Raw genomic sequence first — 11,642 nt, 5'->3', positions numbered from 1 at the left:
TCAAGTATGTATACATTATAATGTACTCAGAACAGATTAGAGACAAAATGTTTTTCATCTAGTAGCTACTGCTTGTCACAGAGGCAGAGACAGCCAGGTGAAATCCTTTGTATGTCACCCACCGTCATTTATCACCCTAATGCCAAGCTGCCTCAAGGCAAGGCAAGCCATTCACTGCTTGCAGAGAAGCTCCATCTGGCTCCGTGACTCTTAAACCAGGCAGGTGAAGCTGATAGAGCCTCTGCCAGCCATCTGCAGCCAAAGGATGTGTCCCATCAGGGCCTGCATCCAAAAGGTCCTTGTTGGAGGGTCACAGCCCAATGCCATAGGCTGATGGGGGTCTTCTGCACCATACCACACAGTGTGCCAGCCATGCTGTGGCAGCATCAAAGCTCAAGATGTAGGTGGATGGCTTTGTTCATCCACTTTCAGGTGTCAACACACTGTTCTGCAGCAGTTTAGTCAGTGTCCCAAACGACTTTAGAATTTATATCTGTCATCTAGGAGGTAAATTTACTGGGTCAGAGTTTGGCAACAGCGTTGTTCTCATCATCTGCAGAGAAGACAATGCTGAGGAGTGCCCCAAGCCCCTCAGACACTACAAATATTGCTCTCCCTCTTTGTATAAACAAAATCCAAGACAGAAGTTGTCAGAGGATCCTGCCATGTACATGAACTGTGGGAGCACCTTACTCTTCAGACTTAACAAGTGAAACAAGACCAGAGATGACTGCAGAGTATACAATTTTGAGTTTTCCCTTAGACAATATGACAGGGTGTCTTGCATTTCCAACAAAGTACTTAGAAAACAACCTAATCATTTTATGCAGAAAGTGTTGGGGGTTTGTTAGAGGTAAAAGCATATAACAAAGAAAAGGAAAATCACTCTGCACCTTACATCACAGCCAGGACTTTGGGTCCAAAAAGTGTCAATATTCCTTCATGTGCACATGACTCAGATATGTTACGAAATAGAGCCTTTTTTCTCCCTTTCAACAGGTCATTATAGAGATAGTCCATTATTGATTTTTCGTAGGTGGATTACCTTGGTTGGGTACTAACCAAGCTGAGGTGCTTTGTAGAAGCTGCACACGTCTGTGGCCAGAGCAGCCTCCTGCCCTGTGCATGTGCCCAGGTGGTTATGTCCCCTGCCTGCTTCTTTTACAAACCCTCACTGCATCTTCAGAGAACTCGATTTATATCAGTTCTGTGTGATTTCAGGCTTTGCTTTTTTGGGGTAGTTTCCCCTTTTCTCTTCCCATTGCTCTCACTATTGAGACACGTAGGTAGAGCAACCCTCGGTGCAGGGTCTGCCCTGCAGCAGCCTGTGAGCAATTCACCAGAGCAGCTAACTGGTGATAGCCAGGTGCTGTCAGGGAAGATGCAGGGAGCCTGGCAATCACCCATTAGGTCTTTACGAGGCAGGTGCTGTTCTTGCCAGGCGGAGAAAAATTATATTCAAGCACAAAACTGCATGATATTTTCTGTCCATAAGACAAGCTGCATTGCAATTCAGTGCAAAAATTTGCAGGCAAAATTTTTCAATCACAGAATATTTTCCAAGTAAAAATTCCTTCTTCTGTAATTTTTGTAGCTTTTTCTCTCACAGACATTTGGCTTTGGCCTCCTCCAGCACTAACTGCTGCTAGCTTCACTGTGGATCATGAAGCTGTGAGGGGAAAGCACTTAAATGCACATGTAATTAGGAAAACAGCCAGCAACATCTCTAGCAGAAAATCTCCAGGTTTTCCCAAAAGATTAATTCTGTCCAAGACTGTGATTTACCTGTACCCATATTTTCACAGGGGAAACTCCCAAAGGGCATGTCAGAAGCTGCTGCTCTTTTGCCTAAAATGGAGCGTCCAAATCTTCTTTACATACTTTCTGCAAAAGGTAGTCCCAGAGAGGGCTTTTTATGAAACCCTTTTTGTGACATGCCTCAACATACAGCCTTGCTTTTCCTCCTTTCCAAGTGCCAAGGCTCCAGATGAAGTCCCAGCACATAAGCTAAGAAGATGCTGTCACATTTATGGGGAATGAAGAGACTTCACTAGCCTTCCATTTTAGCAACACTTCCAGAGAAACGGATGAGACCAAGCTGCAGCAAGCCAGATCCTGGTGAGGACACCACAGCCTGACTGCACCTGATGAAAAGCCTGACCAGTGTGTCCTCCCCTTCTGAGGAGATGCCAAAGCACAGGAACATTAAAGCTGCTGAATCTTGTCACATCCACCAAGCTGCACATACGGAAGCAAGGTACCACCAGTGTCCACTTTGGTCATTTGCAAACCAAAGCCCGACTTTGATCGTGACCCTAGACATTGTCCATCTGTTGTCCTCTGTCATGGGAGCAGTTAGCCTGCTCTGGTCAGATGAAGAAAACGGCAGAGGCATTGGCAGGTAGAGAGCTTCAGGCTGTGCTTCAAGCAAGATCCACACCAACGTTTTCCCATTTTGCTCTTTTCCTAGTGGAGAGCAAGGTGAGAGCAGTATTTTCTGTGTCTAGTTTCAAAGCAGCAATCTAGTATCTTCAGTGGGACATATCCTGAATTCCTTCCACATGTTTGACCCCCAAATGCTACTCTAAACCTTGATAAAACCTAAAATTAAACAATGTCACCTACCATGATCCTGCTCTCATCCAAAGAAGGTATGGAGTTTGCTGGACTGTTTTGTACCATCTGACCCTATAACAGAGCACCAAGTCTGTGTTTTGGACCATCTTCATCTGCATGGGCACAACCACTAGAAGGAAGGACTTGTGAAATAAAGGTGGCAGCTCTACCTTAGCCAAGCAGAAGCATCTGGTGATTCCCCAACACCTCCAGGAGAAGGGTGGGGGACCGAGCTTGTCCAAGTTCAACACTTTCAGGTGTATCACAGTGTGGGAATCCTTGTTCCATGGCACTAGATGAGTCAGCTGTCTTTTGCAAGCTTATCGGTTTAAATCACAATTATTTTCCGGCCTCTCAGCAGGGTTTGCTCAATATGAAAGCAGACTACACAGGGCATTAACTCATCTGTCCTGGAGCTGCTCCAGCAAAATACAGAATTGCCAGCATGTGAGAAGAATTCCCACCAGGAATACCACTCTTTGAGAAATTACTATGATGTCAAGTGTTTGTCTGTCGTTTGGGGGTTTTTTCTTAATGAATGGGTTTGAGCTCAATACCAAGCTGCCAGCAGCACATTTTTCCAAAGATCAGACCCTTCAAGAAAACATTTCAGGATACATTAAAGTTTAGACTACATTCTGTAACCTTCATGACGGAACATTGCTTAGCCAACCCTTACTAACTCAAAACTCAGAAGCAACTTTCCCCACAGATTCACCAATGTTTTCACACTTAATGGATGAACCTGAGCATAAAAATAAAGGAATTATCTACTTTTTCACATAAAGAGTAAAAACTTTCTTGGGCGCAGGCCCAAGACCAAGTTATAACCACTGTGTTATCAGTTAAACTGGCACATATGGCCAATGGCACATGCAAAGTCACCTGATTGAATTCTATTTCATTGTGAGCCAAGGCCAGATAATCAAAATACCTTGTATTTGTCAAAGGCTGAAAGTACACTCATGGACAGTTACTTTCAATGACTTGCAGTAACTTGTTATGTCACCATTGAGTGATATTGCATCTGAGCCTTGAGTTTGCTTTGAGATTTTCAAACGTTTCAGCTGCTTGCAGCAGACCAAATCACATACGACGAAATGAGAAAAAGCATTTAGACATTTCATCAACAAAGAGGTCCATATGGGCCTATTTGAAGTCATGCTGGTTCACAGAGTAACAACAATTAGTTAACACTTTGGTCTTTGAATTTGAAGTTTTTAAGACATTGGTTTTGGTTGCATTAACCAAAGAAAACTGTTTTGAGTAGTAATTTCATATTCTGGTTGTATATACACTGAGAGTCCTTTCCAAGCCATGACCGGGGGGTACTACCCTGTTGTACCAGAACTGCTCCAAGTGACACGCAGCACACTGCATGGCTACAGGTGAGCAGTTGTGCTGTCACCCAAATCACTGTAGGGTTGTCTCCAACTGCATGCATTGCGCTGCTCCCAACAAGCAAACATGAACACTTAGCCCTGTGCTTCACTGCAGCCTTTTCAAAACAGACCTGAATTAAGAAGTGGACATGTTTCCATTTCAGTCTGCTTTTGCAGTGCTGTGTGATCACACTCATATGTACTGATCTGCTCCTGGTTACGTGACCACACTGCCAGTTAAAAGTTTCCTCCTCTCAGGCCACAGAGCTAAGCCAGCTGAGTAGGGACACTGGCAGTCTGAACAGCATTTGGACCAGATGCAGAAGGAAACACACGCACTAACAGTGTTAGCAGCTCCCATGTGGCTGGCCCTGCTCAGCTCTCACAGCCAGCCAGGGACAAAGCAGCCTGGGCCCAGGGGTTTCACCGACATCAGAATCCAAGCGCACTCACGTATCCTTCATCTCTCATGCATTCTTTCTTTTCCCCTGCAACTTCCAAAACACATGAGGAACAAACATGCCCAGGTCAGCAAGCTTCTGGGAGCTTCCTACCCTTCTCAGATGGTTGAAAGCATGCAAGTTTTGGCACCTTGCCCCATTTCCCCCAAGACACTTGTGTCTTACTATCTATTCTTTTCCCCAAGGCATTTCAAAATAAATAAAGACAGGTGGTAGAGTTTATTTCCTCTCACCTCTTAATCATTTTGCATTTATCATAGCACAGGCCAGTGCGTTATTACATGGGTTGCATGCTTCCTCACACAGGCATCTCATATCTGAACCTCAAACTCTCTGCCTAGAAAAACAACTCTAGGCCAAAAGTAGAAAAGGCTTCCCTTTGCTATTTCAAGTCCATTGAACAAACACCAACAGCCTCACCTGTCCCAAAAGAATAAAATTAATTTAATATTTGTTAGGATAAAAGGCAATTGTTCAAAGGGTTCTCCCCCCTGCTAGCTCTGAGCCAGTAAAACACAAGCTGGCTCAACTACTCCCTAAAGTATTATAAAGGTCTTTGGGCAACCAGGAGCAAAAGGAGCTTAGAAAAGGCCGTTGTTTCCCATTCAAGGGGAAGACCCAGGCTGAAGATCCTCCTTTCAAAAAGACAGGAATTTGCCACAGACCACGGTTCACACTGCCCAAAAATATACAGCTGGTCTTTAGGTTTGCTCTGCACAGCAGCGGCTGTGCCTCATGCTGGGCTGTTTAAGAAAGCGTTGCTGATACGTTGGTCAGAAGAGCGTTTCACTGACCCTACCATTTCCAAGCACATGAGAGAAAACCAGGGGATCAGGCCCAATCAGAATGGGCTCATGGGGAGCAGGTCCTGCTTGACCAACCTGATCTTCTTCAATGACAAGGTGACCCACCTGGCTGATGAGGAAAAGGCTGTAGACGTTGTCCATTTGAACTTTAGTAAAGCATTTGACACTGTCTCCCTCAGCATTCTCCTGGAGAAACTGGCTGCTTATGGCCTGCATAGGTGTATTCTTTGCTGGGTTAAAAACTGGCTGAATGGCAGAGCCCGAAGAGTGGTGGTAGATGGTATCACATCTAGTTGGTGACCAATCACTAGTGATGTCCCTCAGGGCTCAGTATTAAGTGCTGCTTAATATCTTCATGGGTGATCTGGATGAGGGGATTGAATGCACCCTCAGTACATTTGCAAGTTGGCTGGGAGTGTAGATCTGCTGGAGGACAGGAAGGCTCTGCAGAGGGATCCGGACAGGCTGGAGGAATGGGCTGTGGCCAGTTGCATGACGTTCACAAGGCAAAGTGCCAGGTCCTGCATTTGGGCCACAACAACCCCATGCAATGCTCCAGGTGTGGGGAACAGTGGCTGTACGAGGCCCTCAGTGATATGGTTTACTGGTGGACTTGGCAGTCCTGGAATAAAGGTTGGACCTGATGATTTTGAAGGTATTTTCCAATCTAGCTGATTCTATGATTCTATGGTTTACTGCATAACCACCCAGCAAGAAATCCTGACCTTCCTGCTGTTTATTGGTGGTGACACTGGCTGTGGATGCCCCAGAACTGTGCAAGCAGCGCTGTGGCATCCGCAGCCAGTGCCACCGCCATAGTGAACTGGGAGTCCCACGAACCCCTCAGAGGTGCTCTCATCCTGTAATTCCCCCACCCTTTCTCAGGCTACTTTCAATTAATTATCTGTAAGAAGTCTCTCCAGGTTCCTTCCATACCCATCGAGAAAGGGATTTTCCACATTTCGATTTGCTTGATCCAAGACCACGCCATGAGGCATCTCACTAGGGCATGTGATGAAGGTATTTCCAAGTGGGGAGGGCAAAGGGAGGCAGCTCTGCAATGCTGTGACTACCAGTATGTTTATCCAGAATTTCATCTATGATATGGAAAAACACTGTCATGTAAGGGACCAGTCCTGCCTCTTCAGTGGCCTCCTGCTGCCTTGTTTGCACCGAAGGCCTTCAATATAAAACATGATCACTTGACTGGTGCATTTGCCTGATTCGCTTCAGCCTCTTCACTAGCAGAAGTTGCTATTTCAAGGCTGAGAGCTCTGCTCATTTGGCTAAGCACAGGTGAACAGTGCTACTTCCAGCTGCCTACAGCATCTGTGGCATCAACATGGATAACGATACGCAACTGGAGAGGCAGCCAGAGGCCATGCCAGGCACATGAGGGTGACTTGAAGGGCACTAGATGTTTGTGTTTAGGCATCCGATTGAGGTCTAGGTATCTACACAGCAGGCAAGAGTGCTAGCCTTGTGCTTATCTCTGTAAAATCTGTTCAGGAAACCAAACCAGAGACGTCACATTCTTTGGAATAAGGTGCATTTTGGGGTGTCCAAGCTGTGGTCATGCCACAAGTCCGAGTGCAGCAGGAAGAGCTGCAGGTTCAAGAGCTTCCATCTGAGGAAGTGCAGCCTGAAATCTTGGCATACAAGGAGCACCTAAAAATAGAGCGGCAAGGTGCAGTGCTTGGAGCTGTAGGCTGATGCAGCAGCCTCCACTTTGGTTTCTGTCACGAGTGGGTTTACTTCAGAAATGTTCATGCTATTTTAGAGTGTTGCCTTGTATTTATTTCTCCTTTTTATCTGTGAAATGAGTTAAAAAATGCCATATGCCTGTTTTTGTATTTCTTGGGCTTCACCCCCACGCACACCCCATACACACACAGAGTTTCCAGTTGACTAAGGAATGCTAAACATTTATCTGTGGCTCGGCACAGCCACTGGTATACCAATGCATACATCCAGTGTGGGTGTACCGAGATAAAGATGCCATATGGAAACCACATCTGACACATACAGCTTGGGACAAATGGGAGAGAAATCTGTGCCACTCACACTCACCATGCAAAGAACTTTTTTCTGAATATCGTTGTTTGCCTTGGCTTTGTATCCCTCTGATGCACCAAAGCACGGATGCCAGCTTGCTATTAGAAAGGAGATGGAGAGAGAGATGGATTTGACTGTGGCACAGAGGGAAGATCGATCACCCTCAGCTTCCTCCCTTCACCCAGATTTGCACGCAGGCTGGACCCAGCTTAAGCAGGCAGCTGCACTATGCCCACCCACCGACTGGCAGCTCCACGCTGGCATTCCCATGGCTGCTGGGAAAGAGCTGGCTGCTGTCCTGCCTCCCAGAGCTCCCTCCCTTCAGGGGACAATATACAATTCACCTTCTAAAAACTGGCTTCCCAGATGCTTTATACAGCCAAATGATAACTGATAGGCAAAGGAGAGAAATGAAGCAGGGCAAGGAGTTATAAGTTAGAACAGAATTTAATTATACCGATGTTATGGTGATTAGGGTCATACACATAGGTAGGTGGATTTCCAAATCCAGGAAGTTCTGCTTCAGCAGCAATAATTTCTTTCCCCTCCATCCTGGCTCCGCTCAGAGCTGGTCTAGACAGCACAGCACTCGGAGTGCCTAGAGGCAGCCGACCTTGGCAGTCCCCCTGCTGCTAATGACAGGCAGGGTTGTACCAGCACTGATGCAACTTGTTCGAATGCTCAGGGCAGGCTCAGCCCCCAGCAGCACTCAGGCAGTCAGAAGGGAGGCTGCTTTTCCATGAGTGGGGAGGAGGAGAACCATGATATACGGAGGAGGCTGGCACTGATCCACAGAAAGGTTTGCAAGTGGGAGGCTCTATCACCCACTCTCTATGCAAAGAGACTTGTACTGCTGTTGGTGGAAGTCTGGCTGAACAAAGACCCAAGGGCTTGGCTGGAGAAGGGAACATGTTGTTCCGTAGTGTGAAATGAATACAGAGCCGAAAAAGTTGGTTTTGGGTGGAGCTGGGGTGGTCGTGGTTCCTGGTTGGTGTGGGAGATGCAGCCAGCAGCACTACCCTCAAGCCACAAAAGACCAAAGCTGCAACACTGGGAACTTAGCTGGGCAAATTCGTTAGCCTAACTCCTAAAATGCATCTTCTACCTGGCTGTATTTGCTCATAAATCATCTCAGCTGGAGTGAATAATGAGAAAATGTCACAGATTTTTTCATCCCCAGCATCAAAGCTGTTTCTAGTACTTATGAACTGCTCTGGGGTGGTGGTGGTGGTGGCAGTTGTCGGTATTTCTGACAAACATTGCCCTCTGCAACCATTATTCTTAGTCAATCCAAACTGACCAGAAAGCCCTAACACCAACGCAGTCCTAGAGACAGGACTAGTGTACATCCACCCAAAGTGGATGGAAGAAGAGGAAAAGGGCAGGAGACAGAGGTAAGCCAGGTTACAAACACAGAGGGGCAGTACAAAAGTCTCACAAAACAAGAGCCAAGGAATGTGCCTGCCCTCCTTCTCCTTCAAGCAACTGCACAGCAAGGTGCTGACTGTAAAAACAAATACAACATTACATTGCAGAGGCAGGAAAAAAACAAATCCCAGTAACACGGAGGCAGAGAAGAAAAAAATTAATCAAGTAATGCCAAACCTAATAATAACATAGTCCTCAGCATCAGCCTCCCCAAAAGAGAGGAAAGGAAAACAAAGACGCTGAAACATTAAACACAGGATTTAATGGAAAATCTCAAACAAACGTAAGAATAACAAGGAGTACAGGACTGCACACTGGCCTCCACTTCCCTTTACCCCTTATGCATACAGAGACAGAGAGGGAAAGCAAGCACCGTTCTCCAGTTGTGAATGGTATTTCTGGAGCTGGTAGGTTGTAAAATTATTTGTAAGCGTTTGAACTGAGAATCTTTACTCTTCTGAATGGTCTTGACTTGATGTAGTAATTCTACTGAATTAGGAATGAGGTCATAGAATCATAGAATCAAGAATAGTTAGGGTTGGAAAGGACCTTAAGATCATCTAGTTCCAACCCCCCTGCACCTGCCACCTTCTGCAAAGCCGGTCTGTTGGGACCACCAGATTTCATCTCAACCAGCATGGTGCCCAGTACAACATTTTGTCATGTCTTTGGCATCAGCCCTGACTGAGGGATGTCATGCATTTCACCTCACTGTAAACCTCGACAGAGGAGACGATACCAGCTGAAATAGTCACCCAAGGGCTGCCCTTGGTATGCAGAGAAACAGCTTTTCTGAGATGAGATTCACCTCACCTTAAAGAAGGTGTCTAAAATAGGTCAAGTGAGTCAATTCAACAAGTACCAATTGCTCTCAATTGCCTGATAAGGGAGTGTAGGTGTCTGGTTTAGGTGAATGTGTATGATTATATGAGATTAATTCCATCCCTAGTGACCTTTAGCAAGTCTCTCTTCTTCAGGCCAGCAATAATGATACCTACTGTGCTCTGATACATCTTCTTTAAGTACAATGTTATATAAATACTGGGTTTTGATTATCAATTTTATCAGTCCTTTAAGAAAATAGTAAAAGTCTCTCCCACTTTGGGGGGGGAGGGGTAACTGCACTTATTTTAGCTCCTTAATTTCCTGTGCACATATCCAGGGAATGTATTTATTTATATTTATTTTCATGAAGCAAAGGAGGAGAGAGAGAGAGAGAAAGCACATTCTTCTCTAGCAATGAGAGCCACAGCTCATATTTGTCTTCCCTTCTAGCTCCCAAGCCCTTTTCTGTGCCCCCTTTTCCAACCTCAGCCACCCCACAACACCACCATCTTCTCAGACATGCGGTGGTTCCTTCTAAATCTTCCCTTTCTTCAATCCCTTCCCACCCAGGCCAAGTTTCCTCAGCCATCCCTCTCACTCAGCTCTCCCAAAACTTGCCCTGCTTCCCCACTGCAGCCCTGAGACTGCAGGAGAACAACACTCACTGTTCCCAGTGTCTGTGTTTGGACATGGACACGTCAGGGTAGGCAACAGTCAGACTGTGGGGGAATCCCTGTCGCTGGATGTAAGTCACGACGCCTTGCTGAGCTAGCTATTTATAGAAGGATGGGAGTTTTGCAAGTACCACGGATTTTCACACATATATAAAGGTATTTAATGCAAGGTACGTAATGCAAGACCACCATCCTGCCACGTTTTGAGTCCATGTCACAGTGTGGGGGAGGCAAAAGTTCTCAGAGAAGAGGCCAAAGGAGCTTTTCAATATTGATGAAATAGTACTTATAGCCCCAGAATTCCTCTTGGAAATGGATGACTCTGGCTGTGGTTTTTTCCTTCCCTACATCCCTCTGCACCAGTGTAACACTTGAGGCAGGTGTGGAAATTCTGCCATGGTTATGAGGACAGTCTCCAGCAACTTCTATAATAGTGGAGCTGTTCACACTGCTGTTCACAACTACTAAAACACAGCATAGCACAGTTTACTCATAAACTTCATTCATCGCCAAAGCTCAGGTAAGTTCTAAAACTTTCTACCCCTGCTTCCCAATAGACAAATTCTGCTCTCACAATGAGATGGACTTCATAGACAACCATGACAAATCTTCTATAATTAAGGTCAAAAATTGCCCACACTGGGTCTTCATCTGATTTATTCCTGGCCCTGTTTCAGTAGATGTGAGTAAGCTGAAACACTGAGTCCACACAACCCACATTTTGGGGAAGTTCAGCTCAGTACCCGCACAGTGTGTCTTGCAACATGCCTTTTTCACAGAAGCCACAGTAATGTTCCTAAAACTTGTTAAGTGTGCAAGGATAACATGAAGAAAAAGCCTTTGAAAAGCTAGGAGGGTATCCTCATGTACTTCTAAGGAGCACTTCTTGTATGTGAGCATGTGAACCTGCTCCCTGTGTTCTGGTTCTCCGCCCTGGTCTCCTTTCTGTTCCCTTCCCACACCTATGACACCCTACACTTGCTGTTGTATCAGCCATTTTTCTCACACAGTAGTACAGGGCCAGTCACTGAGTTTGTCCAAAGCAAGGTCACCCCTGTCTGCGTACTTCTGAGTGTCCAACCTATACCAAGAGCTGAGGATCCACAGTTCACTCGCACAACCTCCTGCAGTATTTCACTATCCCCACTGCTGATCTAACCTGAGCATTCCTTGCTGCTGTTTAAACCCAACCTATTTTCCCCACCAAAGACATGGAAAACAGATGGCTGCCTTCCATTATGCATTAGTCTTGTGGATATCTGAAGGCTATTACCATCTTTACCACTTCCCAATACTCTTCTTTCCATTAAATCACCCCTGTCATTCAGATTTTCTTCACAGGATTCCTAGACTATTGACTACTAGCATGGATCTCTAGCATGGCCTTCCACACAC

Source organism: Lathamus discolor, chromosome 4 (assembly GCF_037157495.1).
Source record: "Lathamus discolor isolate bLatDis1 chromosome 4, bLatDis1.hap1, whole genome shotgun sequence".
NCBI lineage: Eukaryota > Metazoa > Chordata > Aves > Psittaciformes > Psittacidae > Lathamus > Lathamus discolor.
Note: the sequence above shows the minus strand (reverse complement) of the source record.